This window comes from Gorilla gorilla, chromosome 10, assembly GCF_029281585.2.
Source record: "Gorilla gorilla gorilla isolate KB3781 chromosome 10, NHGRI_mGorGor1-v2.1_pri, whole genome shotgun sequence".
In the NCBI taxonomy this organism is placed as follows: domain Eukaryota; kingdom Metazoa; phylum Chordata; class Mammalia; order Primates; family Hominidae; genus Gorilla; species Gorilla gorilla.
In genome coordinates, this window is record NC_073234.2 from 94,734,271 (window position 1) to 94,749,985 (window position 15,715).

At 37.9% G+C, this 15,715-nt stretch overlaps 1 protein-coding gene and 1 long non-coding RNA gene across 4 annotated transcripts in view; one reads left to right on the top strand and one right to left on the bottom strand.

Annotated features, from left to right (window-relative positions):
- Positions 1-15,715, top strand: part of SYT1 (synaptotagmin 1) — a 577,710-nt gene that overhangs the window by 520,736 nt on the left and 41,259 nt on the right. The window lies entirely within an intron of this gene.
- Positions 1-15,715, bottom strand: part of LOC129525958 (uncharacterized) — a 62,250-nt gene that overhangs the window by 1,768 nt on the left and 44,767 nt on the right. The window contains exon 2 of the long non-coding RNA XR_008670533.2: positions 8,055-8,131. This is a non-coding gene — a long non-coding RNA (uncharacterized lncRNA). The remainder of the gene's footprint in view (positions 1-8,054; positions 8,132-15,715) is intronic.

Genomic DNA, 15,715 nt, shown 5'->3' on the forward strand with positions numbered 1-15,715 from the left:
TTGATACATAATAAGCCTTAAATACATTTGTCAAAGAGATGAGACAAAAAGAGGAAGAGAAAGAGGTAGAGAGGAAGACTGGTTGTAGAAGAGACATGAATCAACCATGTCTACATTTAAAAATTCCTCTGAATGATTTATGAATTCATTACAGAGATCAACTTTTTTGGTTTTTTGGTTGTTTGTTTTTTGTTTTTGAGATGGAGTCACTTCTTTCGCCCAGGTTGGTGTGCAATGGCACAATCTCAGCTCACTGCAACCTCTGCCTCCCAGATTCAATCAAGTCTTCTGCCTCTGCCTCCTGAGTAGCTGGGATTACAGGGGCCCGCCACCACGCCCAGCTAATTTTTATATTTTTAGTAGAGACGAGGTTTCACCATGTTGACCAGGCTGGTCTTGAACTCCTGACCTCAAGTGATCCTCCAGCCTTGACCTCCCAAAATGTTGGGATTACAGGTGTGAGCCACCATGCCTAGCCCCAGAGCTCAACATTTATTACAGATTTTGTTTTTTGGCTTTTGTTTTTTGTAGAGACGTCATCTCACTATGTTGCTCAGGCTGGTCTCAAACACCTGGAATCAAGCAAATCTCCTGCCTTGGCCTCCCAAAGTGCTGGGATTACAGGCATGAGCCAACATGCCTGACTATTACAGACTTTGATAGTAGTCTGCTTGATTCATAAAGATATTTCCTTTCCTAGTCTATGTGTAGTAAGCACTTTACTTAGAGCATAATAAAAGGGGGAAAAGAATATAGAAATAATATCAAAGAAGAGAAAAATTGATGTAAACTGATGCATATCATATCAAAATAAATTTAAAATAACATACTCAGTAAAGAACTATCCAGATTTTGCTAATTTTCTAAATTAATAAATTTAGGGAGACATCTTTATAGTTACAAGATAGCCATTGACTATTTTGTTATCATACTATGGCTGCAATATACCCAATAATACTCTGTATCCTAAATCAGTTACTACACTTGGGAATATAAATTTTAATTGCTTAATGCTTACATACGAAGTTATCTATAACCATTTCTAAACAGAATATTTTAATACTTTAGAAATTGAGTGAGGTATTTAGTATGCTGACCATTTTATAAGTTCCAAAGAGTATGCTAATGGAGTTCCAGGTGAGAACAAGAAATTTTTATAATGATGGCCAATTTTCATCTGGGCCCACCCTCAATGCAGAAGGATTGGTTGATGTCATGTCTGCCCTAAACTGATACTATTTCACTTGAATACAAATTTAGAAAAATATGTTAATTCTTCAGCACATTGCAAGTAAATATTAATTTAAATATTAGATGTATAAGTATTAAATTAAATATTAATCCAATCTTTCTCAACCCTCCCAGTACATCAGAATCACCTTAGTGGATTTTTAAAATACAGATGCCAGGGCTCTATCCCAAGAGAAGCAGTTAGTTGAAGGTCATAGGAAATAATTATTTTTTGAAAGTTTTCCCAGATGATACTAATCCAGTACAAAACAGGATTAAATGAAGTCATCATAGTCCTTTTCTGTCAGAATAAAGGAATAGAGCTTCCATTCAAAGAATGGAAGTTTTATAAATTCTATATCTAGGCTAAGGAGACATAATCATAGGTTAAGTGGAGAAAACTGTGACTCAAATACTTTGTGTGACTTTACTGAAGGATGATATTTTTCTGACAGTGTGTCAACAAATATTTATTGAGCATTTATTTGGTGCCAGGCATTATAATGTTGGTACTAGGAATAGAGAGATTAACATGATATTTTCCCTTCAGCAATTTATATTCTGAAAGAGAGAGTTAAATAATAAACATAAAATAATTTTGGGTGCTGGTAAGTGCGACAAAGAGGACAAATAGAATAATGTGAAAGGCAAATGAAGGGGTGGACTTAGCTCTGGTGAACAGACAAGTTTCTTTAAAAAGGTAACATATGAAAACCTAGAGGAAGAGTGTTTCAGGCAATAAGAAAAGTGAATGCTAAGGTCCTGAGATGGGAATAAACTTTATATATGTTCGAGGAATATCCAGGAAGCTGGAATGGCCAGAACTTGGCCCAGCACTGGGAGAGTGGAAGGGATGAGGTCTCAAAGGCAGGCAGGAACCAGCTGGTGTAGAGGTTTGGAGGCCACCGGAAGGGGGTTGCTTGTATTCCAGTTGCACCAGGGAACTAGCCATCAGAGATTTTGTTTTATTTTGTTTGAGACAGGGTCTCCCTCTGTTGCCCAGGCTGGAGTGCAGTGGCACAATCACGGCTTACTGCAGTCTCGATCTCCTGGGCTTAAGCAGTCCTCCCACCTCTGCCTTCCGAATAGCTGGGATTACAGGCCTGTGCCACCATGCCTGGATAATTTTATTTTTCTGTAGAGTTGGGAGTCTGCCTATGTTGCCCAGGCTGGTCTCGAACTCCCGGGCTCACGTGATCCTTCCACTTCAGCTTCCCAAAGTGTTGCGATTACAGGCTTGAGCTACCATGTGTGGCCCATCAGAGGTTTTTAAATGAAAGGAGATCTGCCTGCATTTTGGAATGTTACTCTGGTTGCTGTGTGGAAGTTGGCCTGAAGAAGGAGGTCAACTTTGGAGGCAGGATCCCTGATGCTGCAAAATGATGGTACCTGGGTACTGGGAAGATTCTAATTGATGACCTAAGTCTTACAAATAATGGTTTTTCTTTATCATTCTTTTAGGTCAAAAGCTCTATGCTACAAGACTTAAAGATGTGGGGAGGATGTGATTCATATAAAAAGGAAGCATCCTGATAGATTTTTCCGAGTATATGTGATCTCCTAATCCAAACAGCTTTTCATCCAGGAAGTTTCCATCATGCTGTCCACTATCCACTGTAAATTCCATATCACTATGCAGAACTGAGGTTCCTGACATTTTTGTGTTTCTCAGAAAATGCTGGTGCAGCTTTTTAGTCTTGTAACCGAATGAGGTTAGGTTATATTCATGCTACAAACGTTAGATTCCAAATCACTGCTTAAAGCTGAAAGTTAACCTTCTAATTGAATTAATTTCTACATATGTTTTTCCTGTTCCACCAATTATATTCCATTTGTCATTTGTTATATTTCAGGAAAAGTGTTCAGTATGAAAGGCCAGTCTGATCCACAGAATAAGGGTAGGAGGGCTCTTGCTGTAACATAGGCTGAGCTCCTCTGAACTAACAGGGAAAATGTGATCAAATGCTATTGAATGAATTCCATACTTTAAGAAGACAGAATACTAAGGGCCGTGCTCTGAGTTCATAGCAGTAGTTATCTCATATTTAATAATTGACTTGGCTTTTAAATACTGTCTTAAAATATCTTCTGAATTATTATGTTTAATTCTTAATTTATCCTGGCTTTGTACTGTTAGCCAACTTAATTTTATATTTCCTGATAACAAGGAGTAAGTATTATATGGGGCCCATGTGTGTTAAGTCTATTATGACATAAAATATGTAATAGGAAGTCAGTAAATAGGTGCCGAATAAAGTAAACGTTTAACAGAATATGGTCCTTATTATGGTCCTTGACTCTAGAAGTCAAGAATAAGGTCCTTATACTTTTTAGACTTTAAAATGCATTTAAAATATGATAAATGTTAACTTATACAAATCAACATATATAAAATTTGTCAACAGTAGACATGTATCAAAACATTTGCAAATAGGATTTATTGATGAGGAAAATTTTCTGGGAAAACATCTAAATTGCTATTTTAGAAGGAAAATGATTGTAATATATAAAATGGACATGTTTTTTAAATAATGCATTTTGAGTAGGAGAGGGCACAGAATCTGATACCGGGGCCAAACAATTTTCTATTCAACAGTAATTCCTTTTACAGTATTTTTGCCATGGCCCTTGTAGCTGATTCTTCTCCAACCCCTGCTCTGAGTCACTGTCCAGCTCAACACGACCATACGAATAATCAGTACAGTAGATGAAAATAAATCATGTAGTCTCAGAAAGTCTTCTATATTTCTGTCTGCTTAGTCAATGTTGACAACATTAATACATAGTCCAGTATTGTTGTCCCTGGTCTCCTTTGAAATGCTACAATTTTAGAATCCTATTATTTCAGTGACATTTATTTTCTTAGGGGATTGGATTAGGGCATGAGTAAGAAGGAATATTCATCTTTTCCTTGTTCTTTTCAAGTTTTAAAAGGGTTTTTGATATTGTTATTTTTGATGCAGATTGTTATATGACATTGAAACAAGTCATCTGCAGTAATTTGAATTTTTTTTTTTTTGCCTTTCAAAATTCCAATCACTGTCTTCAGTAGGTAATCCCAAGGAATATTATGATAAAAGATAACATAAAAATTCAGATATGATATTCCTGTTATTTAGAGGTTGTATTTAATTTTCCTGTAAGTCAAAGTATTCAAATATGTTTCAAATATATTTCCAAAAATATAATTCCAATCAAACTTAAATTGGCTTTGTTTATACTCGGAACAGTCTATGTTAACTACATTTATCCCATCTCCCATAACGTATTAGGGGAAAAAGCAGACTAATTGTTGTCAAGTATACTCATTTGATGATTGCTGATGGATTTAGTTTTAAAGGCACCTTTTAATATACAAATAAATTAAAATTCTCATGTAGAAGATATTACAGAGTAAAGAAGTGGCTCTGAAACATTGGGGTTTCTGAATAATCTGGAGGTCTTGTTAAAATACAGATTTCCCTTCCCACTCCCAGATGTCTGGGTGGTGCCCAAGAATTTCCATTTCTAACAAGTCCCCAGCTGATGCTGACCTTGCTGGTATAGGGCCACACCCTGAGTACCACTTGTAAAAATGATGCTCATCAGTTCTCTGCTTTTCTTAAGGAATAAAATTGTTCAAGCTAATCAGTTATATCCACAAGTACAATATCATTTAAGAGAAGCTTCTAGAGATCTTTAACCATATACATATACAGCTCTGCTGGACAAACCAAATTGACTTGAGTTAATGCAAAGAGCTTATCTGAGCATCTTTCTCTCTAAAGCCAAGATGACTGGAATATACCTAGTCCTATTCTTGGAACTTCACTTTTTCTCCAGGAATACACTAGTCATTCCCTCTCCTTCAAGTTCAAACTTCCTGCTCGGCTTTCTCACTCCTCTATGCCTAACTTATCCTTTATGTTTATGGACATAGTATAAACTATAGAAAAAAGTAGGTACTAGGACCCATGGCAAGTCATTAAGTTGAGCCACGATTTCATCAAAATGTAAAGGTAATAGTACCTACTTCTGGCTATTGTGGATGGAAAAATGAGATGATATATGCACAGAATCAAGCACAATACCCAGTACTCAGGACGTCTCCCCTCCTACTGCCTGCAAAATAAGTTTTTTCCTATCTTCCTAGAACTTCTGGCTTCTACAGTTATTGATCTCCCTGTCAACTGCATTCCATGAAATTCCCTGCTAATCCTAGAGTGTATCAGACAGAAACTGAAAAAATGACCATATCAGACAGCGTTTTCAGTTTTTTAGAAGGCAGAAAAACACAAAGGGGATAATTTGATGGCTGCTTGCCAGAAAGTAGCAGGACAGAAATTAGAGCTATGGAAATTTGTAGCTGTCTTAATCACCTCTGGTGAAACACAACATCCGGCAGAACATAACAAATGAGACCACGCCATGTTTGATAGTAAGTTTTAGACTGAGGGCACATTGCTGAAAGGCAGGTGTTGTTCTGATCACCTTTGTACTCACTGTTGCCTGTGCTATTGCCATGTTTTCATAAGCCTCGGTAGTGCATTTGGTTTCCATGGAGTCCATCCATGAACTAAAAGAACAAAACATCTAATCCCAAAGCAGAATACAGATCTCTTGTAGTTTCATTCACCCTTTTAAACAATATCACAGTAATTTTTAGATTCAAATAATCATTGAGAGACCCTGTACTAGCAGTTAGGGACATGTCATCTGGGCGTTGGCTCTATTGAACAATATGATCTTAAATAAACCTTTTCAGTGCCTTGGGTCTATGACCCACCTGTAAGGTGGACATAATGCTGCCTGGCTAATCTGCCTTTCATTGTTATTATAGTACATATCAAATTGCATTGTAGAATAAAAATGTTAAACAAGGGCCAATGGAATACTGGTGACAAAGTTGAATAGCACTAGTAACTAGAATCAAGTCAATTATCAGCTTTCAAACATACCGAATATCAAGAAAGTACCATAAGGCCAGGCACAATGACTCACGCCTGTATCCCAGCACTTTGGGAGGCTGAGGCAGGAAGATTGCTTAAGCCCAGGAGTTCCAGGCTGCAGTGCACTATGATTATGCCACTGCACTCCAGCTGGGGAGACAAAGCGAGACCCTGTGTCAATTAAAAAAAAAAATGTGCCATAATAATCTCATAATGCTTTCACTTCGTATTCATGAAGCTAGTAACATAAGCCCCCTTGATAATACAGCCTATTACAAAATCAAAGTTGGCCCCTTCCACTTTGGAACAAATGTCTTTTATGAGTGCTTTGGTTGGCTAATGAATTTCTGTAGAAAGAATTTTACTTTTCAGTTTTCTTCATTTTGATAAAGGAGATTACCACATGGAAGAATGATATTAAAGATAATAATTAAAACTCATCCAAACTCAAACTTTTTTTTTTTTTTTTTGGAGACAAGGTCTCACCCTGCTACCCAGGCTGGAGTGCAGCAGCACAGTCATAGCTCACTGTAGCCTCTAACTCCTGGGCTCAAGAGATCCTCCTGCCTCAGCTTCCCAAGTAGCTAGGACTACAGGCAGGAGCCACCATGTCCGGCTAATTATTTCATTTTTGTAAAGTCATAGTCTTGCTATGTTGCCCAGGCTGGTCTCATACTCCTGGGCTCAAGCAATCCTCCCACCTTGACCTTCCAAAGTACTGGGATTAGAGGCATAAGCCACCAAAAGTCAAACATTTTTAGGCCAAAACTCAAACGTTTTTAGGAAGAAAGAGATTAAGAAGGTGGGCTGCTCTGGGACTTACTGATTGTGTAAGCCAGCATTGTTGGCCTAGTGAGTGTTTTAGCACTTTCAGAATCTCAGAGTCCTTCACAGATCCTCTGACAGGAGTTGACCCTTTGGCTTGAGTCAATCTACACTCCACCCATCGCAAGCTCAGATAGTAGAAATTTCTCCCGTAAAAAGTTTCCATAATGCTACACGCAAACCTCTTGGGAACAGTAGCTCCTCTCTTGCCTGGAAGTGCAGGCTACTTTCTGGAGCTGCCATGTCCCACGTGGCCAGTAAGTGCTGCCATGTAAACTTTTGCAATTTCCCAGTCTCAACACAAAATCAAAGCTTCAAGCTTTGGGAGATAAAATCTGGGTTTCAGGTTTGATAAAATATTTTTCACAGTAGTTATCTAGGATTGATCAATTCTGAAGGCTCTAATTTCTGTTCTTCAAGCTAATTTAACACAAGGCAGCCTGAACAATACCACTCTTGGATGGGCAGCCTAAGAAACAGATTTTCGCAGGTGTTTCCTCTGTGCTGCAAACCTAAATAGCCCCCTACATTCAATCACATCGATGCCAGCGGCAGGAAAAAAACTGCAACAAAAGAAGAAAAGAGAGCAAGCTCAGTAAAGCTGAGGACTGCTCAAGAGCCGTTTTGATGTAGAGATCTCTGTGAAAGCTCATTAAATCCTCAGTGTGTGAGACAGGGCTTAGGGAAAAATAGAAATAAGGATAATAAGACACCATATCCATCCATACTGACATATTTGTAAAGCATTCATTAGTTAAAATCCTCCAAGGAAACTCCATGTGACTCCTCAGCATATTAAGGACCTGAATCAGCTCTTCTGGTTAAACCACAGTCCAGATTAACAGTTACATACTGGAGAGATACAGTTAGTTTTTGTTTTGTTTTATTTTTCATAATACCATGAACAAACCTATTGCAAAAGCAATTCAAAGCATGGTTCCCATAACGAAGAACCAGTTGGGTCCTCTTCAGGAGGAAAGATAGCCCCATATACCATGAATATCTAATACATCTGAATAAATGATAATAAGTCATTAGATGACGGGTGTATATGAGAAAAGCCAAACTTACTAAGTTAGGTCCCCACTGCTTTTATTTTCTGGAAGACATTCATAAGGAAAGATGTATCTTCATGCTTCAGCCAAAACCTGAATGGGAATAAGACCTTCTATTATTCAGGATTCCCCAGAGAAACAGAACCAATGGTGAGGGGGTCAGGGGAAGAGGCAGTTGGGAAAGAGGAAGAAAGAGAGAGAGGCTTTATCTTAAGGAATTGGCTCATTCAATTTTAGAGTTTGGCAAGTCCAAAATTTGCAGAGTAGCCCAGTAGACTGGAGACCCAGGAAATACTTGATGTTCAGTCCAAAGGCACTCTGCTGGCAAAATTCCCTCTTCTTCAGGGGAGGTCTTTTTTCTCTTAAGGCTTCTAACTGATTGGATAAAGCCCACCTAATGACCTCATTGTAATTTAATTACCTCTTTAAAGACATTGTCTCCAAATACGATCTCATTCTGGGGTGCTAAGGGTTACAACTTCAACATATGAATTTAAGGGGACACAATTTCACCCATAAAATACCTCAGTGGGTTTTATTATGATCTAGATATTAGAAAGAGAGAGAGAGACAGAGACAGAGACATGGGGAGGTTGATAAATAGCAGATGTATTTCTCAAAGCAGTGATTCTCAAAGTATAGGCCCAGGCCCAGAAGTATCAGTATCATGTGAGAATTGGTTAGAAATGCAAATTCTCAGCCCCCACCCCAAATCTGCTGAGTCTGTAAGTGAGGCCCAGGAATTTGTGAATAAACCTTCCTTCCTGGTGGTTCCAATGAAGGCTAAAGTTTGAAAACAACTCTCTTAGAAGTTGCTTTATTACAAGAATGACGCCACCCAGGAAGTTTTCCAACAAACATGGGTGTAAATATTGTTTAATCTGTGTGTTTTCATTAAATATATCAAGATAAGTCGTATTTTATAAGTGAGCTTTGGATCTATTTTACTCTTATAAATTGAAAACAAAGCCAGAGCTCCAAGGATAAGCACCACAACACTGCAAAGAAACTTGGCCTCTGAGTACAGATTTCACAGGGTAAAAGCAAAACTGTGAGTACCCAATAAAGCTAATATATCAAATACCAGAGCAGTCTAATTGCTGTCTGTCTGGTTGGAAGCCTCCTTACCTTATGTAATTCCCATGAATGGCAGACTAAATTATAATGGTGGTACTTAATAAAATTCATTCTACCCTCTTCTTAAAAATGAAAAACTATAAATAGAACTACTGAGTGGCCACTTTTGAGCAAGAATGTAATTTATATTATGTCCCAAAACACCTTCCACACCCTCACAAAAGTAGCATTTGCAAATACACCAGCATTAAACAAGACTCTCCCCCATGTTCTTTGAGAATCTACAGTACAGCCACAGGAGCAAGAAGTTTTAATTCACCTGTGAGTTACTTCCAAGTCTTGCTGGATGGTCAGATCTGTGAACAGTCATACACACAACCAACTTATCTGGAGAAGTCAGCTTCATCCGAGCATATATTCTACTTAGTGGTCAAGTACATGTAACTAAAGGTAAAGCCTACATCCACGAAGCTTACGTGACTTGCCTAGCGTAGGTTTCAGCACATAAGATGCTAGATCAGATTGCATAATGCAAGGAGAGCTAACACTCATAATTACTTATGTAAATTATACGACAAGAATTCCCCAGGCCTTTAGGGAAAAAATGTTTATTTGCGGAGCCTAATTTTTTATATCAGCTATCAAGAAAAAGATTGTCAAGGAGCATATTTGATTATTGGACTTGGATCTAGATGTACCCTCTTTGTGACATTGTCACATAATGACAACCTGGAGGTTAATACATTAAGGCAGCCTGTATGTGAGTGAAGCTTCAGAACTACTTGAAAATTGCGTTATTTAACTGTGTCCGGATGGAATAGAGAACATTCTCACACTGAGCAATTATACCAGCAGGCCATTGATTGGGAAGTTGATGTTTGTCTTTTTCCACATGAACAAGGGCAGTCCCATTGCTGGAAGCTAGTGCTCTATCATTTTTAAATAAACAGAATGTTTGTCATTAGCATTTTCTAAAGCATTGGAGATATTTGATCTGGATTTGCTTTTATTTCTTCTTGATCAAATGAAATCTGCAAAGCCTCCATATACTCTTGTGCAATCTTAGCACTTACTTAAATCATAGAAGCTCATAGAATCAAAAGTATACTTTTCATAAGAATCTTTAAACCCCAAAATTCCAAACAGGCAGAAATAAATATTACCTGGAGTTCTTACAGATTTTTCAATGAATGCCTTCCTAATCAAAAGATTATAATTTAAATATTGATTAATTTATCTAGAATTTTAGAAGATTTAGAGTAATATCAACCCAGCTATGGGAAATACAAAAATAAATCATTAAACAAACATTTTATGACCCTTGCTATATCTCAGGAATTATACTGAAGTTTGACAAATAAATGTCTGACCACAAGCAATCATAGACCCCTGCCCTCAAGGCTTCACAGTTGGGGTATACCCTAAGCAATATCTATTTCAGTTAAGAACACATTGGGCTGCAAGTAACAGAAAATCCTCTGTAAACAGTAGAGTAGGCAACTTGGGAATTACTTTTTTCACATAACAAGAAGTCAGAATGCAACCTTTGGTTTGCCTACTCTACGATGCCATCAGGGACCTGTGTTTTTTCCTCCTTTTCAGCTCCTCTATCCTTAGTATGTTGGCCTCTGTTTCCATGATTGTCTCCTCATGGTGCAATTGAAGACAGTGGCTGTCCCAACCAAGTTTTTCCTCTTTATCAGTAAAGCAAAGGGTTTCTCAGAAATCCCACTCAGACTTTCCTTAGATCTTATTAACTGGAGAGTCAAAGGGCCACTTTTATCTAAAAGACTAAATGAGAACTAACGGGACAAGATCATCATGGCTGGCTTTTAAGTACAAGAATGACATAGGAAAGTAATGGTTTAAAAAAATTAATATGGAAATGAAAGAGGAGAAAGGGAGTCAGTAAGACCAAGTGGAGCATTGCTAATATAATTCTGTCATAAGAACAAGAAGGTCTAGGTAATGGATCCTCTTATGATGGCTTAGTTTGTAATACCTTTCATGAAAGAAAAAACATTATGGACAGGTGGTCAGATACTTCCTAAACAACAGTCACAAGTTGCACTGCACTGTGGTGACTAGTATGTCTGTAGCTGCAGGTTAAGCACTATCTCAAGCATAGAGGTGACCCTTGGGGCAAGATAGTGCCTCTGAGCTTCTAAGGGTTACATGTCATAGGCCTGATTTCCACCTTATTCTATACACTCTCTGAAACTTCCAAAGATTCTGCTACATAAATCAACCTCATGCCCAAGTTGGTGGCAGCAGAAATGAACCTTAACTTAGCCCAAAAGGTTTGAAGAGAACCAAGAAATAAACCTAGAACCAGATCCAGCACTATCATTATTCTCATGCTACTTTTTAAAGTCTTGTCCACATTAGTCAGTGATAGAAAACTGATGTTAGGAACACTGAGCACCTAAGTGTCACTCACTCTGATCTCTAGTTGCTGCTACTGATAGCTTTCACCAATTAGCACAGGCTTAGAGTCAGATTATCTGGGTTTGAATACCAGTTCTGCTACTTAATAGTGGTGTAATCTTGGGGAAGTGCTTAAATTCTCTGTATTTTTCAATAAAATATTGATCACAATAACACCTACCTCACAGAACTGTAGTGAGAAAGAAAGTGAGTTAATATTTGAAAGTCCTTGAAAAGTGTGTGGCACATGTCAGCACTCCCGGAATGTCTGCTATTTTTATTACTGCAGCCATTATTATTCTGGTGTAGAGGTGAACTACCCTGTTTTGGAGGTCATAAAGACCTTGATTCAAATCCTGCCATTATCACTTACTATCCCTATGGCCCTGGACAAGTTAATTCATGGCTCTGAGCCTCAGTTTATTTATCTGTTAAAAAGGGATAATAATGCTTGTTTCATCAAGCTATAGTAAGTATTAAGATGGCATGTGACAGTGCTTAGCACAGGCCCTGACAAATAAGTAAATTGTATTCTTTTTTATCCTCCATGATACACTCTTTTCTCTGGGTTTATCACTAGAACTCCCCCGGGATGATCTGTTACTTATGACTAATCATACTCTGTGTACTTATACCACTAATATTATTTGAGTGAAACAAACTTAAATTCAGCATCAGGAACTACCTTGAAAGGAAAATAGACTCATAAGAGTAGTCTCTTCCAGTTTTGAGAAGAAAAGATGCCATCCTACAAGTATGGTAAAGGTCTTGATGAGAGAGGTAGGACCATGATTCTTTAGCATCGAATGATAGTACCACCACGCCTTCGTCTCACTTCCCCACCACAACTGAGTGATCTAGCCACCCTTTAGAGTTGCTACCACCATTCGTTGGGAAGCCATGAAGTCAAAGAAAAGTTTGAGACCTGGGACAGTTGTCCCCATTTGTCATACCATTGGGATAGCTCTGATCGTCACATTCTCAGAAATGCAAATACTAAGCTCTGAGAAGATACAGTCTTCTTTGTGAATCACCTCCATCCCAATTTTTGACCTCACTTTTAGGTGGGATGTATCTACAGCACAGAGTCTGTGACTCTAAGATACATCAAAGACTATTTGGTGGCCCCTCCTGAAATCAGAAGAGGATGTAATTTGCTATGGTTTTTGCAACTCTCTTACGCACAGTCCAAGCAAAGAACATTATAGTTTTAGAGTGGATGTGGCTGTCCTTACTCTGGTATACTCGCAGGAGAAGGACATTGCTGTCTTCTTTCCTTCCATCTTTGATCACATCACTACTGTATTGTGACCTCTTCTTCCCAGAAGAACAACAGTTTTATCCTCTTAATCTTGTTCAAACTGCCTTCTAACACTGACCACCACCAAAAGATGTTGCTTCGAGAAGAGGCTGAATGGAGAACCTTAAATGCATGGGGAATATTCCTGACTCTCACTGAAATCAGTTTATCCTGGGTATTACACTTGAATTTAAAGCAAATGTATGCACAGGCAATCCTGGGTGAGCTACTCTGAACAGGAGATGGCAGTAGCAGCCAAGGATTTGGGCAGCCCTTTCTAGTCCTAACAGAGGGGATTTCCTATTGGTTCATTGTCGATTCTGGACTGCAGTTTTGCCTCACCAAAGCCAAGGTGGCTAAATAATATGCCCAAGATCCCAGACCTTGCTGAATCTCACAACTATTGAAGAATTAGAAATTGCTCAAATTAAAGGCTGAACGACCAAGTGAACACTATGGGGAGCTTTTACTAAGTCTCACTGCAGAGGAAGGGAGGAGCCCTCCAGGAAATAAGCTGATATGCCCACTTAGATTGGCATTAGTGGGTTTATTGGAAGGAGCAAGGATCGGAGATCCAGTGCACATTCTTACTGAGACTTTGAGCAAGTCATTTAGCGAGGTGATTCAGCCCATGCTCTCATGTGGATTCAGGGAATAAAGAAGTCTTCCTCACAGACTTTACAAAGCGTTCAGTAAGATAACAGCCAGGAAAACTCATTTTGTAAACTATGACATGCTATAAAAATACAAGAAGGACATTTTGGTTGGTTTTAGGTCATTTCTTTGAATTTGTCCTGGCGCCTCCAAATTTCCTAGACCACATTTTTTTCTTTCCTTTTCTTTCTTTTTTTTTTTTCCAAGTAATATGGTCAGAAGCTGTTTGACTATGAGTCTATTATTTCTCTGATAATTATAATTTCCCGGAGAGTTATGGCACACAAATTACTTTGTAATAGCTCTAAATTCTTTGCTTTATCCTGAGTCTACAATTATGCACTTATCCATGCTCCTGTCATCTGTGGTACTGATTTATGGAAACTCTGTTCTCTGATCTCCTCATTTCTTACCTCTGCCTCCTTTAAAACTCAAGAAATGTGGCAGCAAAGTCAAATTTCTCATCGGTCCAGCATTACATTCTCAGGTGTAATCATTACCATCTTAATAAAGCAAGCAGTTAGTTCCACAATGGTCTGTTTAATCCACTAGATAATTGCTAAGCCTTAATTATATAACCCAGCATACTGTCCCTTGCTATAATTCCAGAACCACCATGTTGTGGTTTGAAACATCTATTAATTTGGTGCAAATATTAATTAAAAATTTATTTCTAGCCACGAATATGATGGATCAAGTGCCATGTATTAAAAAAGGAAAATATAATTAATCTTAACCAATTTCACTTGGAGCAAAAACAATGTAACTGGAAAGTTTTCTGGTAACTGCCACACACTCACAGACTTTTTTCAAAATTTGAAAAAAAGTATGTCTAAATTTTAAAGTATTGCAGTATCAGTTTGGTATTATGGTAGAGGATTTAAAAGCCATGCAACTGCACAAAATTTTTGATATCGTTAATAAGGCAAAGATATATTACTTCACTTTGTTCTGTTTGTGACCTAGAGTGAATTTTATTCATAGCAAAATTAGACCTTACTAGCTTCTTATACCTGAATGGCCTAGAGGTAGAGAAATTTCTAGAACAGCCTTATTAGAGAGTGGGGTGCATGACAAGACCATAATCTAAAGCCAGTTTTCAGTTTTGTTATTTACTTTGCTGCCTTGATCATTTTTCTGCACTCATTTGGCTTGAAGGCATAGACATTCCCTGTTGATTATCTCGGCTTGGCAGTGGGTTTCTGCTACACATTTTGATTCCTAATATGGTAGTAGGAGAGGATTTTGTATGACTTCCAGCAAGTTTCTCTGGGCTTGTGGAATGCAGCAAGGAAAGAATCCTACAGAGATGAAAACATGAATATTTGCATTGATTAAAGAGAAAAATGAAAGAAAGAAAAAGTATCACTCTAAACTGTTTTTTTCCTTTTCTTACTCTGTTCACTTCACTTCTAATAATGTCTTACACTTTTGGGGGTGGGAGGAATTAATGCTGTGTGTTCTTTTATTGCTCATATCTTCATGGCCATTTCAAAAATTGTTTTGAAATGCTGAGTGTGTTTACAGAGGCAATGTTAACAAAATAGTTTTCATCATCATCAAGGTTTGAATCCCTGAAGCACCCTATCCCTCTGTTCTACAAATTAGCCACATGAAGAAAACTGAGAGAATAAGTTTCATGTTGCTAAAAGAGAATAATAGGCTGATCATGTATATTCACAGGGTACAAATTACATTGTCTTAATTTTGCAGCAATATGAACTATTACTAAAGAAATACCTTACTTGCCTATCCATGTATTGATTGTGTTGGAGTTCAATACAATTTTTCTCTCAGGGTCATAAAGTCATTCACAGAATCAGGGGTGTTCAAGGGTGAGAATTCAGTCATGGGTTCTTAGTTTCTGTTTCTGGTTGGGCCAGTAAAGCCCCTTCCTCATCCCTCTTTTCCACTTATCACTACAGATGCAGACTTAAAACCATGGCTTCAGGCTGTTCAAAGTCAAAAAAAAAAAAAAACAGAACGACAATAACAACAACAAAATAAAGCAGGTTAGACAAGCTCGTATGCATCTCAGATGAAGAACTTTCCTCTAGTAATAGGCTCCTTTTCCCTAAATGTATTTACTGAAGGCCTCTGTATTTTAATAAGCTATATTTTCACTGGTTTTAAAACTTCATTATTTTCACCATTATTCACATCCATTTAATGTGTTACTTTTCTATAATTAAGCATTACATTTGGCAGTTATGCCCTCA